This window comes from Salvelinus namaycush, chromosome 29 (assembly GCF_016432855.1).
Source record: "Salvelinus namaycush isolate Seneca chromosome 29, SaNama_1.0, whole genome shotgun sequence".
In the NCBI taxonomy this organism is placed as follows: Eukaryota; Metazoa; Chordata; class Actinopteri; order Salmoniformes; family Salmonidae; genus Salvelinus; species Salvelinus namaycush.
In genome coordinates this window covers 17,298,990-17,323,313 of record NC_052335.1, presented here as the reverse complement: position 1 = coordinate 17,323,313, position 24,324 = coordinate 17,298,990, and the positions used below count along the sequence as shown (strand labels likewise).

The 24,324-nt window shown below is 43.2% G+C and overlaps 1 protein-coding gene across 1 annotated transcript in view; it reads right to left on the bottom strand.

Annotated features, from left to right (window-relative positions):
• The window catches only part of LOC120023981 (nuclear receptor coactivator 1-like), a 117,179-nt gene that overhangs the window by 88,495 nt on the left and 4,360 nt on the right, over positions 1–24,324 (bottom strand). The window contains exon 2 of the mRNA XM_038968075.1: positions 2,885–3,063. The gene's annotated coding sequence lies outside the window, so the exon portion shown is untranslated. The remainder of the gene's footprint in view (positions 1–2,884; positions 3,064–24,324) is intronic.

The following is a 24,324-nucleotide window of genomic DNA, read 5'->3' as shown; positions in this document are numbered from 1 at the left end:
CTTGTGATTTAATGATATTTAGATGCTACTATTTAATTGTGACGCTATGCTAGCGATGCTAATCAGTGTGGGGGGGGTGGGGGGTGATCCCGGATCCGGGGTTGAGGCTCGTTAGAGGTTAACTAGGGAAATTGTGTCACTTCTCTTGCGTTCTGTGCAAGCAGTCAGGGTATATGCAGCAGTTTGGGCCGCCTGGCTCGTTGCGAACTGTGTGAAGACCATTTCTTCCTAACAAAGACCGTAATCAATTTGCCAGAATTTTACATAACTATGTCATAATATTGAAGGTTGTGCAATGTAACAGCAATATTTAGACTTATGGATGCCACCCGTTAGATAAAATACGGAACGGTTCCGTATTTCACTGAAAGAATAAACGTTTTGTTTTCGAAATGATAGTTTCCGGATTTGGCCATATTAATGACCTAATGCTCGTATTTCTGTGTGTTATTATATTATAATTAAGTCTATGATTTGATAGAGCAGTCTGACTGAGCGGTGGTAGGCAGCAGCAGGCTCGTAAGCATTCATTCAAACAACACGTTCCTGTGTTTGCCAGCAGCTCTTCGCAAAGCTTGAAGCACAGCGCTGTTTATGACTTCAAGCCTATCAACTCCCGAGATTAGTCTGGCAATACTATAGTGCCTATAAGAACATCCAATAGTCAAAGGTATATGAAATACAAATGGTATAGAGAGAAATAGTCCTATAGTTCCTATAATAACTACAACCTAAAACTTCTTAACTGGGAATATTGAAGACTCATGTTAAAAGGAACCACCAGCTTTCATGTTCTGAGCAAGGAACTTAAACGTTAGCTTTTTTACATGGCACATATTGCACTTTTACTTTCTTCTCCAACACTGTGTTTTTGCATTATTTAAACTAACTTGAACATGTTTCATTATTTATTTGAGATTAAATTGATTTTTATCTATGTATTATATTACGTTAAAATAAAAGTCTTCATTCAGTATTGTTGTAATTGTCATTATTACAAATAAATAAATAAATAAAAATCTGCTTTTTTGGTCCTCCAATAATCAGTATCGGCTTTTAACGATTTTTCAAATCGGTCGACCTCTAGTGCATTATCATGCTGAAACATGACGTGATGGCGGTGGATGAATGGCACTACAATGGGCCTCAGGATCTCGTCACGGTATCTCTGTGCATTCAAATTGCCATCGATAAAATGTAATTGTGTTCGTTGTAGGTACCTTATGCCTTCCCATACATAACACCACTGCCACCATGGGGCACTCAGTTCATAAAGGTGCAAACGATCCCACAGCTGAAGAAGCCAGATGTGGAGGTCCTGGGCTGCCGTGGTTACACATGGTCTGCGGTTGTGAGGCCGGTTGGATGCACTGACAAATTCTCTAAAACTACATTGGAGGCAGCTTATGGTAGAGAAATTAGCATTAAATTGTCAAGCAACAGCTATGGTGGACATTCCTGCAGTCAGCATGCCAACTGCACGCTCCCTCAAAACTTGAGACATCTGTGGCATTGGGCTGTGTGACAACTGCACATTGTAGAGTGGCCTTTTATTGTCCCCATCACAAGGTGCACCTGTGTAAAGATGATGCTGTTCAATCAGCTTTTTGATATGCCACACCTGTCAGGTGGATGGATTATTTTGGCAAAGGAGAAAAGCTCACTAACAGGGATGTGAACAAATTTGTGCCCAACATTTGAGAAATAAGCTTTTTGTCCACAAGGAACATTTCTGGGCTCTTTTATTTCAGCTCATGAAACATGAGACCAACACTTTACGTGTTGCATTTGTATTATTGTTCAGTATATTTTTATACTGTAATAAAATTACTGTTTTTATTGTATTCTGCATTGTTGGGAAGGGCCTTAAGTAAGCGTTTCACTGTTAGCCTACACCTGTTCTTTATGCAGCATGTGACAATTAAAATGTTATTGATCGATTGATTTGACCGGTCTCTGTGTCCCCCTCACTGATCTGAAAGGACTGTCTACCAAGGTGTAATATAATATAATAGTGACTAAGTCAGTGTAAAGTCAAGTTTTTGCCATATTATTCTATCAACTTTCTGATGATCAGTGACAGAAAAAACAGATCATAGCGATGTCATTTTGAAGTATTGATATTTACTCTTTCACGGCACTGTAGGGGGGAAGAGTTTGAAGAGGAGAGGTAATTGAGCAATCAATCCAATTTCCTTCTTATATATTTACGAATGAACCTGGCCTATAGGGCCCTTTTCAGTACACGACACAGTGACGTCACTCACGGATATGCGCGACTTTTGGATGCAGAAAGCAGGAAGTTACCCATCGTCAGTGAGCACCACGAAGAAACATTAATAGGTTGTTGTAACCGGAGCCATATATTTGAGTCGTCATACAATACACTTGCAGTGTTGTTTTGAACAGTCGCTAAGATTATTTTGGTCGTGATCTTTGCAAAATACCTATTTTGGATGCAGCAGTCGTTAGCTAGAATGCTAACGCTCATTGACATAGGCTAATAGCAAAGCTAGTCAAAGAGCCATTTTACTGGTTGAAGTTTTTTTTTAAGTATAATGCAGTTGATTTGTGATGACAAACATACTAAGCAGGACATTCATATGAGCTTTAAAATCCAATTACAATCCAAAAGTAGTGTGAAATGCACTCATTAGCAACCTGTAAATGGAGGCTTTTTTTTGAGAACTCCCCCGTGTCCAGTTGCCAATGGAGGCTTTTTTTGAGAACACCCCCGTGTCCAGCAACCAAATTGTGCGCATCGCAAGTTAAGGGGACAGGCAAGGAACCCCACCTATGAAGCAAGAAACATAGACAGCAACCAGGGGATGCACTTGAGGTAAGTACAGTATATATAAAAGGGGAAGACGGGGTCCACACATACTTGATCTAGGGCTCCACAGGGTGACTCATGGGGGGGGCTGCTGTGGCGGTGGTCCTCTGCTCTGAGGGGGGAGGTGGTGTGGCGGGCTGGCTGGCAGGATCCAGGAAAGGGGGCTACGGCGCCATGGCCTCCCCGTCATGTAGCACCATCCCACTTGGGGAGGGGCGAGCGAGCTGGACCTGAAAGAGAGAAACTTTAGTGTTTACTGGAGGCCAATCTGGGACACCAAAATGTACATTTAAGCTATATCAGTTCATTATAAATAGGGCAAAAGAGAAGCTATATCAATTTAAACACCATTAGAATGTTGTTCAGACTTATTACAGCTTGCGTGTCAAAAGAGGTTAGGTTCACCTCAATACTATGTAATTAGGCCTACTAAATAACCAAGTAACAACTTAATATAATGTTGTTACTAGAGTAACCCAGTGTAACAGTAACTTTATGATAAATATGAGAACTATGGTTTCAAATCGATCTCTAAAGTCGAGCCCTCGCGTCATGGCGCTGTTGAGCAAGATGAAACATAATTGAGTAAGCGCAGAGGATGGGTCCCGCGAGCACACAAGCCAGTAGATAGCGCATAATGTGGTGGAGCAAGCATAGGATGGGTCCCGCGAACGCAGAGGCAGCAGGGGACACGCAAATAAAACTTTTAAACTTGAGTTGAAAGTGTGACTTTGAGCGAGCAGAACATCATTACCGCACGCAAAATATGAATTAGAGAGCAGAGATTTTTGTTTTATTGAGATACTTACTACATGTCAAGACTTTGAAGTTACTGCGCTCACAAATACACAGCATCCCCACATGTATTTCTGCTCACTGGCAAGTCTACTCCCGCTCCGGCGCTCAACGTTGCCAGTCTACTAACCACCGGTCCTGACAACCCACATTACGCACACCTGCTCCCCATCGTTAAGCACACCTGGACTTCATCACCACCCTGATTACTCTCCCTTCATAAAGACCTCTGTAGCCTCAGTAATAAGGCAGTATTTGTTTTGGTTATGTTCAGTACACTTCTCCTGTTTTGTATTATCTTCATGATTATTATTAAACTCACCTTCTGCACCTGTTTCCTGACTCGCTGCATATACGTTACAGAATACTGCCTCTTCAAAAATGGAAGCAGCAGAAGATAAGGACATCTCCCAGACGGTCGACGAACAAGGACACCTAATCCGCAAACACCATGATCAGCTGGCACAACTATGAATGAGGGCTATGGCCATCTGGGAGAGAGGAGAGGAATGGATGGGTTCCTACGAGAGGTTCATGGCTCTGTTCAGGGCGGTCTTCGACCATCCACCGGAGGGCAGACATGGAGGTGAGCGACTACTCCAACTCCGGCAGGGTGCCCAGACCGTTGCGGAGTATGCCCTCACCTTCCGGACCGTGGCAGCCTCCAGCGGATGGAATGAGCCGGCGTTCCGCACCCTATTTCGAAGAGGACTGCACGAGGAGGTCCAGACAGAGTTGGCGTGCCGAGACGACAACCTTTCCCTGGCCGCACTCATCGCGGTGGCCATTCGTCTGTACAACCTTCTTCGGGAGCACCGACGCTCCCCTCGCCCTCTTTTGGACGTCCTGGGGCAGATCCTGAACCCATGAAGATAGGGGTCACACACCTCTCCGCCTCAGAGCGATGTCGCCGGTGTCCCTATTGCGGCCAGGAGGGGCCCCCGACTCCAGGGGTGTTGTGTACGTCCCATCCCGAAGTCCACTGGGGCAGAGGGACGGCCCGTGATCATCAGTCTCCCAGAGTAACATCATCGTTTTCCGCCAAACCCTTCCTGATTTCCATTTCACTTGCTGGCTGTCCCTCAGGTGTTGTTTCTACAGTTCTAGTGGACTCTGGTGCTGCGAGGAATTTTATTGACCAGGCCTTCGTCTGCGTACCTGCAGTGTACCCTCTCTCCTCTCCTTTTCCAGTCCAAGCCCTGGATAAACTACCATTGGGATCGAGCCCTATCACGCACATCACAGCACCACTCACCCTCACCGTGGGACCCATGCACCAAGAAATCCTTCCCTTCCTCATCATCACTGCTCCTGTACACAAAGTCATCCTCGGCTTTCCGTGGCTCCAAAGTCATGACCCCACCATCTCCCGGTCGAGGATGAAAATCACTGCCTCGGCATGCAGATGTTGGAGGACCTGCTTTCCCTTACCTTGTGGTTCCATGTCACTTGAGAGTCCTGTGAGTGTCCTCCAGACTATCATTCCATCCTCCCATATCACTGGCCACGTGTTTTTGGACGTAGATGTGGACATCCACCAGGCTCTTGAGAGGGAACCCGTGCCTGCTACCTGCCCTCTTGAGCGCACCTACATCCCCACGGAGATGAGGGATCGGCTGTTGTATCACCCGCACTATTCAATCCATCGCCGAAAAGTACTGGTAGCCCACTTTTGTCAATCCATGCTCTGCATGTGTCCAAACAAAATCTCCCCAGCATGGAAACTCCTTCCCGTACCTCAGAGGCCTTGGTCCCATCTGTCCATAGATTTCGTGACTGATCTCCCTCCATCTGATGGTTTCACCACTATTATGGTGGTGGACAGATTCTATTATGGTGGTGAACAGATGCTGTGGACATATTCTCTAAATCCTGCTGTTTTATCCCTCTCTCTGGTCTCCCTACCGCTCTCCAGGTCACTGAGGCACTATCTCAGCAGGTCTTCCGGCCCTATGGCCTTCCGGAGGACATCGTTTCTGACCATGGCCCCCAATTCACGTCACAGGTATGGAGAACCTTCACGGAGAAGTTGGGGGTCACGATCAGCCTCACATCCAGGTACCGGCCTCAGTCTAACGGGGAGGTGGAGAGGACCAACCAGGAGCTGGCGAGGTTCCTAAGGAGTCATTGCCAGGACCAGCAGGGGGAGTGGGCCCAGTTCCTTCCCTGGGCGGAATACACCCAGAACTCACTCCTCCACCGGGTTGACTCCCTTCCAGTGCGTCCTGGGATTTCAGCCGGACCTGGCTCCGTGGACTCCGAACCAGACCGAGGCCCCTGCAGTGGACGAGTTGTTCCGTTGCGCAGAGGAGTTGTGGAACGCTGCCAACGTGAGGCTTCAGCGTGCTGTCTGCCATCAGAAGGATCAGGTGGACCGTCACTGCAGTCCATGCTGATGCTTGCGTCTAGCTCTCCACCGGGAACCTCCCGCTCTGTCTGACGGAAGCTGAGCCCTCAGGTTTGTGGGGCCCTTCAAGGTCCTCTGGAGGGTCAACGAGGTGACATATAGATTACAGCTCCCCACTAACTACCGGATCTCACCTTCTTTTCATGTTTCCCTCCTCAGGCCGGTGGTTTCTTGTCCCCTGGCTGATGCCGTTCCCCACGACACCCCTCCGCCTCCCCTGGACATCGAGGGAAGCCCCGCCTATGCCGTCAGATCCCCCCTGGACTCCCAACGTTGTGGGGGTCGGCTCCAGTACCTGGTGGACTGGTACGGTCCCGAGGAGCGGAGTTGGGTTCCGGTGGACGACATTCTAGATCCCAACATCATCCGAGATTTCCACCTTCGCCGTCCGGTCCGGCCTGCTCCTCGCCCTCGAGGCCGTCCCCCTGGCTGGCATCGTCCTGCAGCTGAAGCCGCGCATCGGGGGGCACTGCCACTTCTACTCCCGTGACGTCACCGGTCTAACCAACCACTGGTACTGGCAACCATCATTGAGGACACCTGATCCCCATCGTTAAGCACACCTGGACTTCATCACCACCCTGATTACTCTCCCTTCATATCAGTAAGCCTCAGTCATCAGGCAGTATTGGTTTTGGTTACGTTCAGTACACTTCTCCTGTTTTGTATTATCTTCATGATTGTTATTAAACTCACCTTCTGCACCCGTTTCCTGACTCCCTGCGTATACTTTACACACACCAAAAAAATTGTGCTCTCCCAACTGCAATCTTTTACTATAATTTTATTACAGGTGAAAGCTCTAGCCAATGAACATAGCCTGTAACATTCTACTGAAACGCAAAGCGTTCATTAGACAAACTAGCTAATCAACTACGATTTCAATATTAAATAGGTAGTTATTTGGTCTTCTGTTATTAAAGCAGGCTATTGAATTGGCAAGGTTGGTTAGCGTCAGCTACCAGCTACCGAGCTAGTTAGTTAGCATGCTAGTTAACCTCTTGAGAATATAGGGGGTGCTGTTTCGACTTAGTGAAAATTGGTCTCCAAATTAAACTGCCTCGTACTCAATTCTTGCTCGTACAATATGCATATTATTATTACTATTGGATAGAAAACAATCTCTAGTTTCTAAAACCGTTTGAATTATGTCTGTGGGTGAACCAGAACTCTTTCTGCAGCGAAATCCATGACAGGAACTGCGAAGGTCTGAAAATGAGGCTCTGTTCTCAGATCAGTTTAAAGCTCTGTATGTATCCTATGGGTCGACATGAACTGCACCCGCCTTCCCCTGGATGTCAGTAACCAATGAGAAGTGGAATGGAGTTTCTACGTAGTTCTCAGAGTTTATAAAAGGCCAAGGAACGAGGGGAGCTCTCTTTTCGACGTTCGCCATTGCGCAAAGCAGGACCTCAGGATGGCATTTTGAAACGCTCAGTTATCGACCTTAGATATATCCGTCTGTAATTTAATTCGATATAGGTGTTAGAAACATCATAACGAAGTTATTTTAAACCGAGTTATATCAGTTTATGCGAGTATATTGCTATTTTCGGAATTTCCTTAGTATTGCGTTTGGAGGATTTGGGCATGCTGTGGCCACATAGCTATTCTTAGCTGCTAATTCCGAAGTTGAAGACGACGTTTTACAACCAAGCAACGATTCTTTTGGACAAGGGACCACTTGCACAAGATTCTGATGGAAGCTCGTCCAAAAGTAAGAGCTATTTATGATGTTATTCCGTATTTATGTGGAAAAATGTAAACGGATTTGTCCGCCATTATTGCGGCACTAGTCTGGCTGTAACGCACACTGTATGTCTAGTAACGTTAATTTTAAAAATCTAACTCAGCGGTTGCATTAATAACTAATGCATCTTTCATTTGATGTCCAACCTGTATTTTTTAGTCAAGTTTACGATTATTTATTGATTAGATTAGGTGCCTTTCCAAGATGGCGCCGGCCAGAATGCATGACCTGTTGCCACTGATCACATTGTATAACCACGATTTGTGCTGCTAAATATGCACATTTTCGAACAAAACCTATATGGATTGTGTAATATGATGTTACAGGACTGTCATCTGAAGAATTCTGAGAAGGTTAGTGAAAAATTAATTTATATTGGTGGTGAATACGTTATCGCTGTGTTTGGCTGGAATCAATGCTGTTGTCTGGTTTGCTATTGTGGTAAGCTAATATAACGATATATTGTGTTTTCGCTGTAAAACACTTAGAAAATCTGAAATATTGTCTTGATTCACAAGATCTGTGTCTTTCAATTGCTGTACGCTGTGTATTTTTAAGAAATGTTTTATGATGAGTAATTAGCTAATACACAATGGTCTCTGTAGTTATTCTAGTCATTTTAGTGAGAGTTGTGATGGGGGCTGCAATTGTAAACTATGATTTATACCTGAAATATGCACATTTTTCTAACAAAACATATGCTATACAATAAATATGTTATCAGACTGTCATCTGATGAAGTTTTTTCTTGGTTAGTGGCTATTTATATCTTTATTTGGTCGAATTGGTGATAGCTACTGATGGAGTGAAAATATGGTGGAGTAAGAAAAATTGTGTCTTTTGCTAACGTGGTTAGCTAATAGATTTACATATTGTGTCTTCCCTGTAAAACATTTTAAAAATCAGAAATGGTGGCTAGATTCACAAGAAGTGTATCTTTCATCTGGTGTCTTGGACTTGTGATTTAATGATATTTAGATGCTAGTATTTACTTGTGACGCTATGCTAGTCAGCTTTTTTACTGGTGGGGGTGCTCCCGGATCCGGGTTTGGGAGGAACTAGAAGTTAACGTTTAACCACATTTAAAAAGTTACCAGTATTTTGGGGTCAACCAAGAGCATTGTAGCTAGCTAAGATAACAAGGGGTTAGTAGAGAAGGACTTGTAAGACCAGCATGACTGGGAGGGAGTGGCGGAGGAGGCAGATGCAGGGAGAGAAAAGACAGTGAAGGGCTTCACTGAGGAAAAGGCCCTTGATTGAGTTGGGGTGAGGGGGAGCCGTGAGAGATCAAACTCCAAACTAAACAGACAATGTGGGTGAAAACGCACGTTGGTGACGAAATGTAACCAAGACAAATATGATTATTACTGTTCTGAATTGTTCATAGGGGTCTTTCTAACATCATTAACATTATATTCAAAAAGTCAGATTTCGTAATAAGCACAGAGCTCTGTTGACATAGCAGTGTAGTTCTCATAACGTTTGAGGATTTTACATTTTGTTGTTATCTTCAAAGTTGTTCCCCTGGTTGAAAAAAGCTAAATTAGCATGACACGAGCTGAAATACATGTAAAAGGCTTTGAAAATAAAAAGCTTGGTATACGCTCAGTGCTCCGTTGACATTTCACAGATACGCTTGTTTTTGTGATAAATCTTCTGATAAGAATTTCAAATTAATATGAAAGGCGTATCATAAAATATGAAAATACTACATCATGTCTCAAAATCGATATTCATCTTACCTCTATATTAAAATATGTGCCGAATACAACAAGTGTGGACGTTACCGTGAAATGCTTACTTACAAGCCCTTAACCAACAATGCAGTTAAGAAAATAGAAGAAAATATTTAGTAAATTAACAAACGTTTTAAAAAAGTAACACAATAAAATAACAAGGCTATATACAGGGGGTACCGGTACCGAGTCAATGTGCAGGTGTACAGGTTAGTCGAGGTAATTTAGGTAATTTGTACATGTACACTACCGTTCAAAAGTTTGGGGTCACTTAGAAATTTCCTTGTTTTTGAAAGAAACGCAAATTTTTTGTCAATTAAAATAACATCAAATTGATCAGAAATACAGTGTAGACATTAATGTTGTAAACAACTATTGTAGCTGGAAACGGCAGATTTTTTATGGAATATCTATATAGGCGTACAGAGGCCCATTATCAGCAACCATCACTCCTGTGTTCCAAAACACCAGTCTCAACATCAGCAGTGAGGAGGCGACTCCAGGATGCTGGGCTTCTAGGCAGAGTTGCAAAGAAAAAGACATATCTCAGATAAACCAATAAAAAGAAAAGATTAAGATGGGCAAAAGAACAAGGACACTGGACAGAGGAACTCTGCCTAGAAGGCCAGCATCCCGGAATCGCCTCTTCGCTGTTGATGTTGAGACTGGTGTTTTGCGGGTACCTGTCAAATACAGGTAGCCTAGTCAAATAATTAACATCGAATCACATTAACCGTTAGTCTCTCACGGGAAGCCTTCACTCTTGCACAGACATTTAGAAACGAAACATGACAGTTTGAAAAATAAGCCACAGGACTTTTTTGAGCAAGAATAAAGACGACTTTCGAGTAGTAAGACATGTATAAAAGCAACAGATAAGAGGCTAGAAGCGTCTTATATGGTGAGCTACCGAGTGGCTAGGACAGGCAAGCCCCATACCATTGTGGAGGACTTAATTCTTCCAACTGCCGCAGATATGGCTGGGACAATGCTGGGGGCAAAGAACAAAAAAAACTATACAGACAATGCCTTCATCAAACAACACTGTTTCACGACCCATCAGTGACATGGCAGGAGATGTTTTGAAACAATTACTGCTTTGCATACAAACCAGTGAAATATATGCGTTACAGCTGGATGAGCCAACAGACGTGGCGGGACTGGCACAGCTCCTGGTATATGTCCGTTATGATAATGGGGAGTCAATTAAGGAAGACATCTTCTCCTGCAAACCAGTACAACATGAGAGGATATTTTTTAAGTACTGGACAGCTTTGTGAAATCAAATGGACTTTGGTGGTCAAGATGTGTTGGTATCTGTACTGATGGCGCAAAATCCATGACAGGGGGACATAGTGGTGTGGTAACGCGCCTGCAAGCATTTGCTCCCAACGCACTGCAGCATCCACCGAGAGGCTCTTGCTGCCAAGGGAATGCCTGACTTAAAAGACGTTTTGGACACTACAGTGTGTATATATATATATATATTTGTAATAATGACAATTACAACAATACTGAATGAACAATGAACACTTTTATTTTAACTTAATATAAAACATCAATAAAATCTATTTAGTCTCAAATAAATAATGAAACATGTTCAATTTGGTTTAAATAATGCAAAAACAGTGTTGGAGAAGATAGTAAAAGTGCAATATGTGCCATGTAAAAAAGCTAATGTTTAAGTTCCTTGCTCAGAACATGAGAACATATGAAAGCTGGTGGTTCCTTTTAACATGAGTCTTCAATATTCCCAGGTAAGAAGTTTTAGGTTGTAGTTATTATAGGACTATTTCTCTCTATACCATCTGGCAAACGCAGTAAAGTGCTGTTTGAATGAATGCTTACGAGCCTGCTGCAGTCTACCACCGCTCAGTCAGACTGCTCTATCAAATCATAGACTTAATTATAATATAATAACACACAGAACTACGAGCCTTAGGTCATTAATATGGTCAAATCTGGAAACGATCATTTCGAAAACAAAACATTTATTCTTTCAGTGAAATACGGAACCGTTCCGTATTTTATCTAACGGGTGGCATCCATAAGTCTAAATATTGCTGTTACATTGCACAACCTTTAATGTTATGTCATAATTAGGTAAAATTCTGGCAAATTAATTCGCAACGAGTCAGGCGGCCCAAACTGTTGCATATACCCTGACTCTGCGTGTGAATGAATGCAAGAGAAGTGACACAATTTCCCTAGTTTAATATTGCCTGCTAACATGAATTTCTTTAACCTGTTGAGGACAGAGGGCGCTGTTTTCACTTTGGGGGAAAATCGTGCCCAATTTAAACGGCCTCGTACTCAATTCTTGCTCGTACAATATGCATATTATTATTACTATTGATCTGGGGTCGAATAAAAGCTCTTGGCATGACGTGTCACCAGTTTCCTGTTTTCTGGAGCGCGCGAGAAGGGACCTGGTATTGCCTTCTGAAAAGCTGTCGTTATAGACGACTAATATCTCCGGCTTTGATTTTATTTGATAAATGTGACAATATCATCGTAAAAGTATGTTTTTTCAATATAGTTTTATTAGATTATTGAAATATATTTCGGGACGTTAGGCGTGTTGCGTTGTGTGCCTTTGTTCAGGAAGGAGAGCTTCGCTCTACTTTTCTAGCTTTCCGTGCTAATTGACTGGAGAAGAGGACATTCTAAAACCAAACAACGATTGTTCTGGACAAAGGACCCCTTGTACAACATTCTGATGGAAGATCATCAAAAGTAGGACCCATTTTATGATGCTATTTCATATATCTGTCGAACATGTGAAATAGTAGTTTGCGCCCAGATTTTGGGCACTCTCTCGCTATAACTAAGCTGGATGTCGTAATGAAGTTATTTTTAGAATTCTAACACGGCGATTGCATTAAGAACTAGTGTATCTATCATTTCCTATACAACATGTATTTTCTAGTAACGTTTATGAATAGTTATTTGGTCAGAATAGTTGAGTGTCATAAAAATATTTGGTCAGAATAGTTGAGTGTCATAAAAATATCCGCACATTCTGGGAAAAAGATGCTACATTAGCACAATGTATAACCACTGATTTCAGCTCTAAATATGCACATTTTCGAACAAAACATAAGTGTATGTATAACCTGATGTTATAGGACTGTCATCTGAGGAAGGTTTATGAAGGTTAGTGAAAATTAATATCTTTTGCTGGTTTATTCGCTATCGCTAACGTGCCTATTGCTATCGCTAACGTGCCTTGATGAATGAATGCGGTAGTGTGGTAGGCTATTGTAGTAAGCTAATATAATGCTATATTGTGTTTTCGCTGTAAAACACTTAAAAAAATCGGAAATATTGGCTGGATTCACAAGATGTTTGTCTTTAATTTGCTGTACACCATCGATTTTTCAGAAATGTTTTATGATGAGTATTTAGGTATTTGACGTTGGTGTCTGTAATTACTCTGGCTGCTTCGGTGCTATTTCTGACGGTAGCTGTGATGGTAGCTGCAATGTAAAACTGATTTATACCTCAAATATGCAAATTTTTCGAACAAAACATAGATTTATTGTATAACATGTTATAAGACTGTCATCTGATGAAGTTGTTTCTTGGTTAGTTTGGTTGGTTCTTAATTAGTTAGGTTGGCTTTGTGCATGCTACCTGTGCTGTGAAAAATGTCTGTCCTTTTTTGTATTTGGTGGTGAGCTAACATAAATATATGTGGTGTTTTCGCTGTAAAACATTTTAAAAATCGGACATGTTGACTGGATTCACAAGATGTGTATCTTTCATTTGCTGTATTGGACTTGTTAATGTGTGAAAGTTAAATATTTCTCAAAAATATTTTTTGAATTTCGCGCTCTACCTTTTCAGTGGAATGTGGGAGGATTTCCGCTAGCGGAACCCCGGTGCCAGACAGGTTAACCAAATATGCAAGTTTAAAAAAAAATACCTCTGTGTATTGATTTTAAGAAAGGTATTGATGTTTAGGTATATTCGTGCAACGATTGTGCTTTTTTCGCAAATGCGCTTTGTTAAATCATCCCCCGTTCTGGCAAATTAATTACGGTCTTTGTTAGGAAGAAATGGTCTTCACACAGTTCGCAACAAGCCAGGCAACCCAAACTGCTGCATATACCCTGACTCTGTTGCACAGAACGCAAGAGAAGTGACACAATTTCCCTAGTTAAAAGAAATTCATGTTAGTAGGGAATATTAACTAAATATGCAGGTTTAAAAATATATACTTTTAAGAAAGGCGTTGATGTTTAAGTACACATTGGTGCAACGACAGTGGTTTTTTCGCGAATGCGCTTGTTAAATCACTTATTTTGCGAAGTAGGCTGTGATTCAATGATAAATTAACAGGCACCGCATCGATTATATGCAACGCAGGACAAGCTAGATAAACTAGTAATATCATCAAGCATGTGTAATTAACTATTGATTATGTTAAGATTGATTGTTTTTTATAAGATACGTTTAATGCTAGCTAGCACCTTACCTTGGCTCCTTGCTGCACTCGCATAACAGGTAGTCAGCCTGCCACGCAGTCTCCTCGTGGAGTGCAATGTAATCGCCCATAGTTGGTGTCCAAAAATGCCGATTACCGATTGTTATGAAAACTTGAAATCGGTCCTAATTAATTGGCCATTCCGATGAATCGGTCGACCTCTATTACGGACAATGTCAAATGTGATATAGTGAAGCACCCGAGTGAGCTGGGTGCGTAATTACGCAGGTACTTTCCCGAAACGGACGACAACAACAACTGGATTCGCTATCCTTTTCATGCCCTGCCTCCAGTCCACTTACCGATATCTGAACAAGAGAGCCTCATCGAAATTGCAACAAGCGGTTCTGTGAAAATTGAATTTAATCAGATTACTGGATAGGGCTGCGCTCAGAGTTTCATACCTTGGCAAATCGCGCTGTTAAGACACTGATGCCCTTTGCAACAACATACCTATGTGAGAGTGGATTCTCAGCCCTCACTAGCATGAAAACGAAATACAGGCACAGACTGTGTGGAAATTGATTTAAGACTGAGAATGAGCAAAATTATTGATTATTATTATTTGTGCCCTGGTCCTATAAGAGCTCTTTGTCACTTCCCACGAGCCGGGTTGTGACAAAAACTCACATTTATTAAACATAAGAATGAGTGTATATAGTAGTGTGTGTGTAGCAGGCTTACAATGATGGCAAAAAACAACATTTGAGAGTGCGCTGACCCTGGTGCTTGAGGGGGTACGCAGCTGGAGGTTGAATGTTTGAAGGGTACGGGATTATAAAAAGTTTGGGAACCACTGGCCAAGGCAAACCAATTCTAAATGGCACTAGCAGTTTGCAAAGTAGCTTAGACGGAAAACAGACGGGACACAATTACTCCAAAACTATGCTCGTTGTTTTTATTTTCCTAATTCAACCAACCAGTCCATTTACGATTTGAAATAAAACTGTCAATTGGAAAGGAATGTAGCTCCCATCAGTTGGACATGTTTTTTTAGGCATTTATTACTGTAAGCTTAATGGGAGCACTCGGAATGAAATTGAGCAAATGAGACACGGAGGGGAAAGGGTATTTAGGGAGAAGAACGGGGTGATACTTGGCTTGGTTTCTTTTTTGTTGTGTCCCACAAATGTACATGTACAAATTGAACACTACAGTCAAAGCAAATGAACGTTGTTTTTAAGACAAAATCTCACTTGTCCACTTGGGCAGCCACAAAGCACATTCCACCAAATAGTTTTACAGTATTTGAAAAAAACGTGATCTCTGGTTAAAGATGAAGCTTTGATGTCCATTTGAGTACTTGATTATGTCTATCCCTAGAAACCTTACTAGCGGCTTAGTTGGTGGACCTGTCTGACATCTCAAAACAACTACTAAAAACACGTAATTTCATTGTAAAATAACAATAGCGCTCGATACCTTTTTATTTTCCATCTGCAACAATAATGGCTCACTCGCCCAAAGTCACACTTGCTCTCAAGTTTAATTTGCATGCCCCTCCACTGGCCTGTCCACTCGCGGGACATATGCTCTGCTCTCTCGACCAAATTTTGGCACTCTCAACTGGCCAGTGCGGCACTCATCCTCGGTTTGCCCGACCAATTTCTCTGTTCTTGAAACTCCTTGCTCAATGATTTTATCTTGCGCGACTTTAGAGATCAATTTGACGCTATAGAAAACCGCGATAGGTGAAACAGCGCCACTGGCTGCCCCAGGCGCATTTGTTATTGTTTTTGTTTTGAGGAGATGAGCATCCAGCATCGTGGTAAAAAAATAAATAAATCTTAGTACGTACTCAGCTGTTCCATCCTGTGTGCAATGATGTCCGAGGGAACAAAACTGTGTTCGTTGTTTGAAGTAAAGTCTTTGTTGTTGTAATATCGCAAACGGACGTGGCAGATTCACCGCTATGGATAACAGCTTTAAACGTTCTATTTCAAGATGGCGTAGCAGTCAGACGTCTTTGTCCTCGTCTTGTCGTGTCCTGTGTATATATATTTTTACTTCGCATATATATATATTTTTTTTTCTTAACCTCAACTTCAAAATACTCTCCTGTAATCCGTCTCACCCAATGTGGTATGGATCTGCTATTTTCTTTCTTTTGAACCGGAACCCCCAACAGTAGTAGTCAGCTAGCCATTGCTAGCGGTCATCAGCTAACCTTTAGCCCGGACAACTATTGCCAGTCTGCACAGCGCGACTCAAACCAGAGCAAATCGGACGTATTTTTCTCCATATCTCCGGATTCCTACCGCAAGCTCTGAACCTTTCACCTGGATCATCGCAGTTAGCTAGATGCTATCCGAGTGGCCACTCCTGACTAATGTCTCTGTCCCGACGCAAGAACCAATTAGCCTAGAGCTAGCCTTTAATAGGCCCATCTCCCGGCTAGCCGAAGAGGTCCATCAGCCACTCCTTGGGCTACAATACCTATTTGTATAATACCTATACCTGAGCCCTAGGACCATACGTCAGGACTACCGGGCATGATGACTTCTTGCTGTCCCCAGTCCACCTGGCCTTGCTGCTATTCCAGTTTCAACTGTTCTGCCTGTAGTTATGGAACCCCTACCTGTCCCAGACCTGCTGTTTTCAACTTTTAATGATCGGCTATGAAAAGCCAACTGACATTTATTTACTATTTGACCATGCTTGTCACTTATGAACATTTTGAACATCTTGGCATAGTTCTGTTATAATCTCCACCCGGCACAGCCAGAAGAGGACTGGCCACCCCTCATAGCCTGGTTCCTCTCTAGGTTTCTTCCTAGGTTTTGGCCTTTCTAGGGAGTTTTTCCTAGCCACCGTGCTTCTACACCTGCATTGCTTGCTGTTTGGGGTTTTAGGCTGGGTTTCTGTACAGCACTTCGAGATATTAGCTGATGTACGAAGGGCTATATAAAATAAACTTGATTTGATTTGATATTTTGCCAATTGGCCTGGACCCCTTTTACTGCCGACGGATATCGAAGGATATTGACCTCATTCCATCAGTAGAAGATGCCTGATTATTGTTTAAAAAAGTGCTTTCCTCACCATCTTAAATAAGCATGCCCCATTCAATTTTTTTTTATAACCAGGAACAGATTAGCCCTTGGTTCACTCCAGACCTGACTGCCCTTGACCAACACAAAAACATCCTGTGGCATTCTGCATTAGCATCGAATAGCCCCCGCGATATGCAACTTTTCAGGGAAGATAGGAACCAATATACACAGGCAGTTTGAAAAAGCTAGCCTTTGCTTTCCTAACAGAAATTTGCATCCTGTAGCACAAACTCCAAAAAGTTCTGGGACACTGTAAAGTCCATGGAGAATAAGAGCACCTCCTCCCAGCTGCCCACTGCACTGAGGCTAGGAAACACTGTCACCACCAATAAATGCACGATAATTGAGAATTTCAATAAGCATTTTTCTACGGCTGGCCATGCTTTCCACCTGGCTACCCCTACCCCGGTCAACAGCCCTGCACCCCTCACTGCAACTTGCCCAAGCCTCCCTCATTTTGCCTTCACCCAAATCCAGATAGCTGATGTTATGAAAGAGCATCTGGACCCCTACAGTCGTGGCCAAAAGTTTTGAGAATGACACAAATATTCATTTTCACAAGGTCTGCTGCCTCAGTTTGTATGATGGCAATATGCATATACTCCAGAATGTTATGAAGAGTGATCAGATGAATTGCAATTAATTGCAAAGTCCCTATTTGCCATGCAAATGAACTGAATCCCCCCAAAGAAATTCCACTGCATTTCAGCCCTGCCACAAAAGGACCAGCTGACATGTCAGTGATTCTCTCATTAACACAGGTGTGAGTGTTGATGAGGACAAGGCTGGAGATCACTCTGTCATGCTGATTGAGTTTGAATAACAGACTGGAAGCTTCAAAAGAAGGGTGGTGCTTGGAATCATTGTTCTTCCTCTCAAATATGGTTACCTGCAAGGAAACACGTGCCATCATCATTGCTTTGCACAAAAAGGGCTTCACAGGCAAGGATATTGCTGCCAGTAAGATTGCACCTAAATCAACCATTTATCGGATCATCAAGAACTTCAAGGAGAACGGTTCAATTGTTGTGAAGAAGGCTTCAGGGCACCCAAGAAAGTCCAGCAAGCGCCAGGACTGTCTCCTAAAGTTGATTCAGCTGCGGGATCGGGGCACCACCAGTACAGAGCTCAAGAATGGCAGCAGGCAGGTGTGAGTACATCTGCACGCAGTGAGGAGAAGACTTTTCGAGGATGGCCTGGTGTCAAGAAGGGCAGCAAAGAAGCTACTTCTCTCCAGGAAAAACATCAAAGACAGACTGATATTATGCAAAAGGTACAGGGATTGGACTGCTGAGGACTGGGGTAAAGTCATTTTCTCTGATGAATCCCCTTTCCAATTGTTTGGGGCATCCGGAAAAAACCTTGTCCGGAGAAGACAAGGTGAGCGCTACCATCAGTCCTGTGTCATGCCAACTGTAAAGCAACCTGAGACCATTCATGTGTGGGGTTGCTTCTCAGCCAAGGGAGTGGGCTCACTCACAATTTTGCCTAAGAACACAGCCATGAATAAAGAATGGTACCAACACATCCTCCGAGAGCAACTTCTCCCAACCATCCAGGAACAGTTTGGTGACGAACAATGCCTTTTCCAGCATGATGGAGCACCTTGCCATAATGCAAAAGTGATAACTAAGTGGCTCGGGGAACAAAACATCAATAATTTGGGTCCATGGCCAGGAAACTCCCCAGACCTTAATCCCATTGTGGACTTGTGGTCAATCCTCAAGAGGCGGGTGGACAAACAAAAACACACAAATTCTGACTAACTCCAAGCATTGATTATGCAAGAATGGGCTGCCATCAGTCAGGATGTGGTCCAGAAGTTAATTGACAGCATGCCAGGGCTGATTGCAGAGGTCTTGAAAAAGAAGGGTCAACACTGCAAATATTGACTCTTTGCATCAACTTCATGTAATTGTCAATAAAAGCCTTTGACACTTATGGAATTCTTGTAATTATACTTCAGTATTCCATAGTAACATCTGACAAAAATATCTAAAGACACTGAGGCAGCAGACATTGTGAAAATTAATATTTGTGTCATTCTCAAAACTTTTGGCCACGACTGTACAAATCAGCCGGGCTAGACAATCAGGACCCTCTCTTTCTAAAATTATCCGCCGAAATTGTTGCAACCCCTATTACTAGCCTGTTCAACCTCTCTATCGTCTGAGATCCCAAAAGATTGGAAAGCTGCCGCGGTCATCCCCCTCTTCAAAGGGGGAGACACTCTAGACCCAAACTGCTACAGACCTATATCTATCCTACCCTGCCTTTCTAAGGTCTTCGAAAGACAAGTTAACAAAGATCACCGACCATTTCGAATCCCACCGTACCTTCTCTGCTATGCAATCTTGTTTCCGAGCTGGTCATGGGAGCACCTCAGCCAAGCTCAAGATCCTAAACGATATCATAACCGCCATCGATAAGAGACAATACTGTGCAGCTGTATTCATCGACCTGGCCAAGGCTTTCGACTCTGTCAATCACCACATTCTTACCGGCAGACTCAACAGCCTTGGTTTCTCAAATGACTGCCTCGCCTGGTTCACCAACTACTTCTCAGACAGAGTTCAGTGTGTCAAATCAGAGGGCCTGTTGTCCAGACGTCTGGCAGTCTCTATGGGGGTGCCACAGGGTTCAATTCTCGGGCTCAATTCTCTTTCTGTATACATCAATGATGTCGCTCTTGCTGCTGGTGATTCTCTGATCCACCTCTGCGCAGACGACACCATTCTGCATATTTCTGGCCCTTCTTTGGACACTGTGTTAACTAGCCTCCAGACGAGCTTCAATGCCATTACAACTCTCCTTCTGTGGCCTCTAACTGCTCTTAAATGCAAGTAAAACTAAATGCATGCTCTCAACAGATCGCTGCCCACACCTGCCCGCCCGTCCAGCATCACTACTCTGGACTGTTCTGACTTAGAATATGTGGACAACTACAAATACAAGAGGTTGACCGATTAATCGGAATGGACGATTATATTTTTGGACACCGATTTGGCCAATTTTTTATTTAAAAAATGTACACCTTTATTTAACTAGGCATGTCAGGTAAGAACACATTCTTATTTTCAATGACGGCCTAGGAACGGTGGGTTAACTGCATTGTTCAGGGGCAGAACGACAGATTTTTACCTTGTCAGCTTGGGGATTCAATCTTGCAACCTTACAGTTAACTAGTCCAACGCTCTAACCACCTGCCTCTCATTGCACTCCACGAGGAGCCTGCCTGTTACACGAATGCAGTAAGAAGCCAAGGTAAGTTGCTAGCTAGCATTAAACTTATCTTATAAAAAACAATCAATTAATCAATCATAATCACTAGTTAACTACACATGGTTGATGATATTACTAGTTTATCTAGCGTGTCCTGCGTTGCATATAATTGATGCGGTGCGCATTCGCGGAAAAAGGACTGTCTATGCTCCAACGTGTACCTAACCATAAACATCAATGCCTTTCTTAAAATCAATACACAGAAGTATATACACTGCTCAAAAAAATAAAGGAAACACTAAAATAACACATCCTAGATCTGAATGAATGAAATATTCTTATTAAATACTTTTGTCTTTACATAGTTGAATGTGCTGGCAACAAAATCACACAAAAATGATCAATGCAAATCAAATTTATCAACCCATGGAGGTCTGGATTTGGAGTCACACTCAAAATTAAAGTGGAAAACCACACTACAGGCTGATCCAACTTTGATGTAATGTCCTTAAAACAAGTCAAAATGAGGCTCAGTAGTGTGTGTGGCCTCCACGTGCCTGTATGATCTCCCTACAACGCCTGGGCATGCTCCTGATGAGGTGGCGGATGGTCTCCTGAGGGATCTCCTCCCAGACCTGGACTAAAGCATCCGCCAACTCCTGGACAGGCTGTGGTACAATGTGGCGTTGGTGGATGGAGCGAGACATGATGTCCCAGATGTGCTCAATTGGATTCAGGTCTGGGGAACGGGCGGGCCAGTCCATAGCATCAATGCCTTCCTCTTGCAGGAACTCCTGACACACTCTAGCCACATGAGGTCTAGCATTGTCTTGCATTAGGAGGAACCCAGGGCCAACCGCACCAGCATATGGTCTCACAAGGGGTCTGAGGATCTCATCTCGGTACCTAATGGCAGTCAGGCTACCTCTGGCGAGCACATGGAGGGCTGTGCGGCCCCCCAAAGAAATGCCACCCCACACCATGACTGACCCACCGTCAAACCGGTCATGCTGGAGGATGTTGCAGGCAGCAGAACGTTCTCCACGGCGTCTCCAGACTCTGTCACGTCTGTCACGTGCTCAGTGTGAACCTGCTTTCATCTGTGAAGAGCACAGGGCGCCAGTGGCGAATTTGCCAATCTTGGTGTTCTCTGGCAAATGCCAAACGTCCTGCACGGTGTTGGGCTGTAAGCACAACCCCCACCTGTGGATGTTGGGCCCTCATACCACCCTCATGGAGTCTGTTTCTGACCGTTTGAGCAGACACATGCACATTTGTGGCCTGCTGGAGGTCATTTTGCAGGGCTCTGGCAGTGCTCCTCCTTGCACAAAGGCGGAGGTAGCGGTCCTGCTGCTGGGTTGTTGCCCTCCTACGGCCTCCTCCACGTCTCCTGATGTACTGGCCTGTCTCCTGGTAGCGCCTCCATGCTCTGGACACTACGCTGACAGACACAGCAAACCTTCTTGCCACAGCTCGCATTGATGTGCCATCCTGGATGAGCTGCACTACCTGAGCCACTTGTGTGGGTTGTAGTTTCCGTCTCATGCTACCACTAGAGTGAAAGCACTGCCAGCATTCAAAAGTGACAAAAACATCAGCCAGGAAGCATAGGAACTGAGAAGTGGTCTGTGGTCACCACCTGCAGAACCACTCCTTTATTGGGGGTGTCTTGCTAATTGCCTATAATTTCCACCTGTTGTCTATTCCATTTGCACAACAGCATGTGAAATTTATTGTCAATCAGTGTTGCTTCCTAAGTGGACAGTTTGATTTCACAGAAGTGTGATTGACTTGGAGTTACATTGTGTTCTTTAAGTGTTCCCTTTATTTTTTTGAGCAGTGTGTTTTTAAACCTGCATATTTAGCTAAAAGAAATCCAGGTTAGCAGGCAATATTAACCAGGTGAAATTGTGTCACTTCTCTTGCATTTATTGCACGCAGAGTCAGGGTATATGCGATAATAACAAACGTTTTGTTTTTCGAAATGATAGTTTCCGGATTCGACCATATTAATGACCAAAGGCTCGTATTTCTGTGTGTTATTATGTTATAATTAAATCTATGATTTGATATTTGATAGAGCAGTCTGAGCGATGGTAGGCAGCAGCAGGCTCGTAAGCATTCATTCAAACAGCACTTTCGTGCGTTTTGCCAGCAGCTCTTCACTGTGCTTCAAGCATTGCGCTGTTCAAGCCTATCAATCCCCGAGATTAGGCTGGTGTAACCGATGTGAAATGGCTAGCTAGTTAGCGAGTGCGCGCTAATAGCGTTTCAAACGTCACTTTCTCTGAGACTTGGAGTAGTTGTTCCCCATGCTCTGCATGGGTAACGCTGCTTCGAGGGTGGCTGTTGTCGATGTGTTCCTCGTTCGAGCCCAGGTAGGAGCGAGGAGAGAGACGGAAGCTATACTGTTACACTGGCAATACTAAAGTGCCTATAAGAACATCCAATAGTCAAAGTTATATGGAATACAAATGGTATAGAGAGAAATAGTCCTATAAATACTATATTAACTACAAGCTAAAACCTCTTACCTTGGAATATTGAAGTCTCATGTTAAAAGGAACCACCAGCTTTCATATGTTCTCATGTTTTGAGCAAGGAACTTAAACGTTAGCTTTTTTACATGGCACATATTGCACTTTTACTTTCTTCTCCAACACTTTGGTTTTGCATTATTTAAACCAAATTGAACATGTTTCATTATTTATTTGAGGCTAAATTGATTTTTATTGATGTATTATATTAAGTTAAAATAAGTGTTCATTCAGTATTGTTGTAATTGTCATTATTACAAATAAATAAACAAAATTGGCCGATTAATCGGTATCAGCTTTTTTGGTCCTCCAATAATCGGTATCGGCGTTAAAAATCATAATCGGTCGACCTCTACTCTGGACGGTTCTGACTTAGAATATGTGGACAACTACAAATTCCTAGGTGTCTGGTTAGACTGTAAACTCTCCTTCCAGACACATTAAGCATCTCCAATCCAAAATTAAATCTAGAATGGGCTTCCTATTTCGCAACAAAGCATCCTTCACTCATGTTGCCAAACATACCCTCGTAAAACTGACCATCCTACCGATCCTCGACTTCGGCGATGTCATTTACAAAATAGCTTCCAACACTCTATTCAACAAATTGGATGCAGTCTATCAGAGTGCCATCTGTTTTGTCACCAAAGCCCCATATACTACCCACCACTGCTACCTGTATGCTCTCGTTGGCTGGCCCTCGCTTCATATTCATCGCCAAACCCACTTGCTCCAGATCATCTATAAGTCTTTGCTAGGTAAAGCCCCGCCTTATCTCAGCTCAATGGTCACATTAGCAGCACCCACCCGTAGCACGCGCTCCAGCAGGTATATTTCACTGGTTACCCCCAAAGCCAATTCTTCATTTGGCCACCTTTCCTTCCGGTTCTCTGCTGCCAATGACTGGAACGAACTACAAAAATCTCTGAAACTGGAAACACTTATCTCCCTCACTAGCTTTAAGCACCAGCTGTCAAAGCAAGCAGCTCACAGATTACTGCACCTGTACATAGCCCATCTATAATTTAGCCCAAACAACTACCTCTCTTGCACATTCTTCCACTACAAATCTACCATTCCAGTGTTTTACTTGCTATATTGTATTTACTTCGCCACCATGGCCTTTTTTTTTGCCTTTACCTCCCTTATCTCACCTCATTTGCTCAAAAGGTGGCCAAATGAAGAATAAGTATGTAGACTTATTTTTCTACTGTATTAATGACTGTATGTTTGTTTTACTCCATGTGTAACTCTGTGTTGTTGTATGTGTCGAACTGCTTTGCTTTATCTTGGCCAGGTCGCAATTGGTTAAATAAAGGTGAAATAAATACAAATGTGAACATGGCGGACCATTCACTAAGGACAGCATCATCAATGACACCTCCATAGAGTGAGGAGGGTTTGTTTGTGTGAGAGAGATTATGAACTCGGTTGTCGCCATAAAAAGTCAATGACACTGAGGGGGCTAGCGTGCCAGGGTGAGATAATTCCTTTGTACTGCT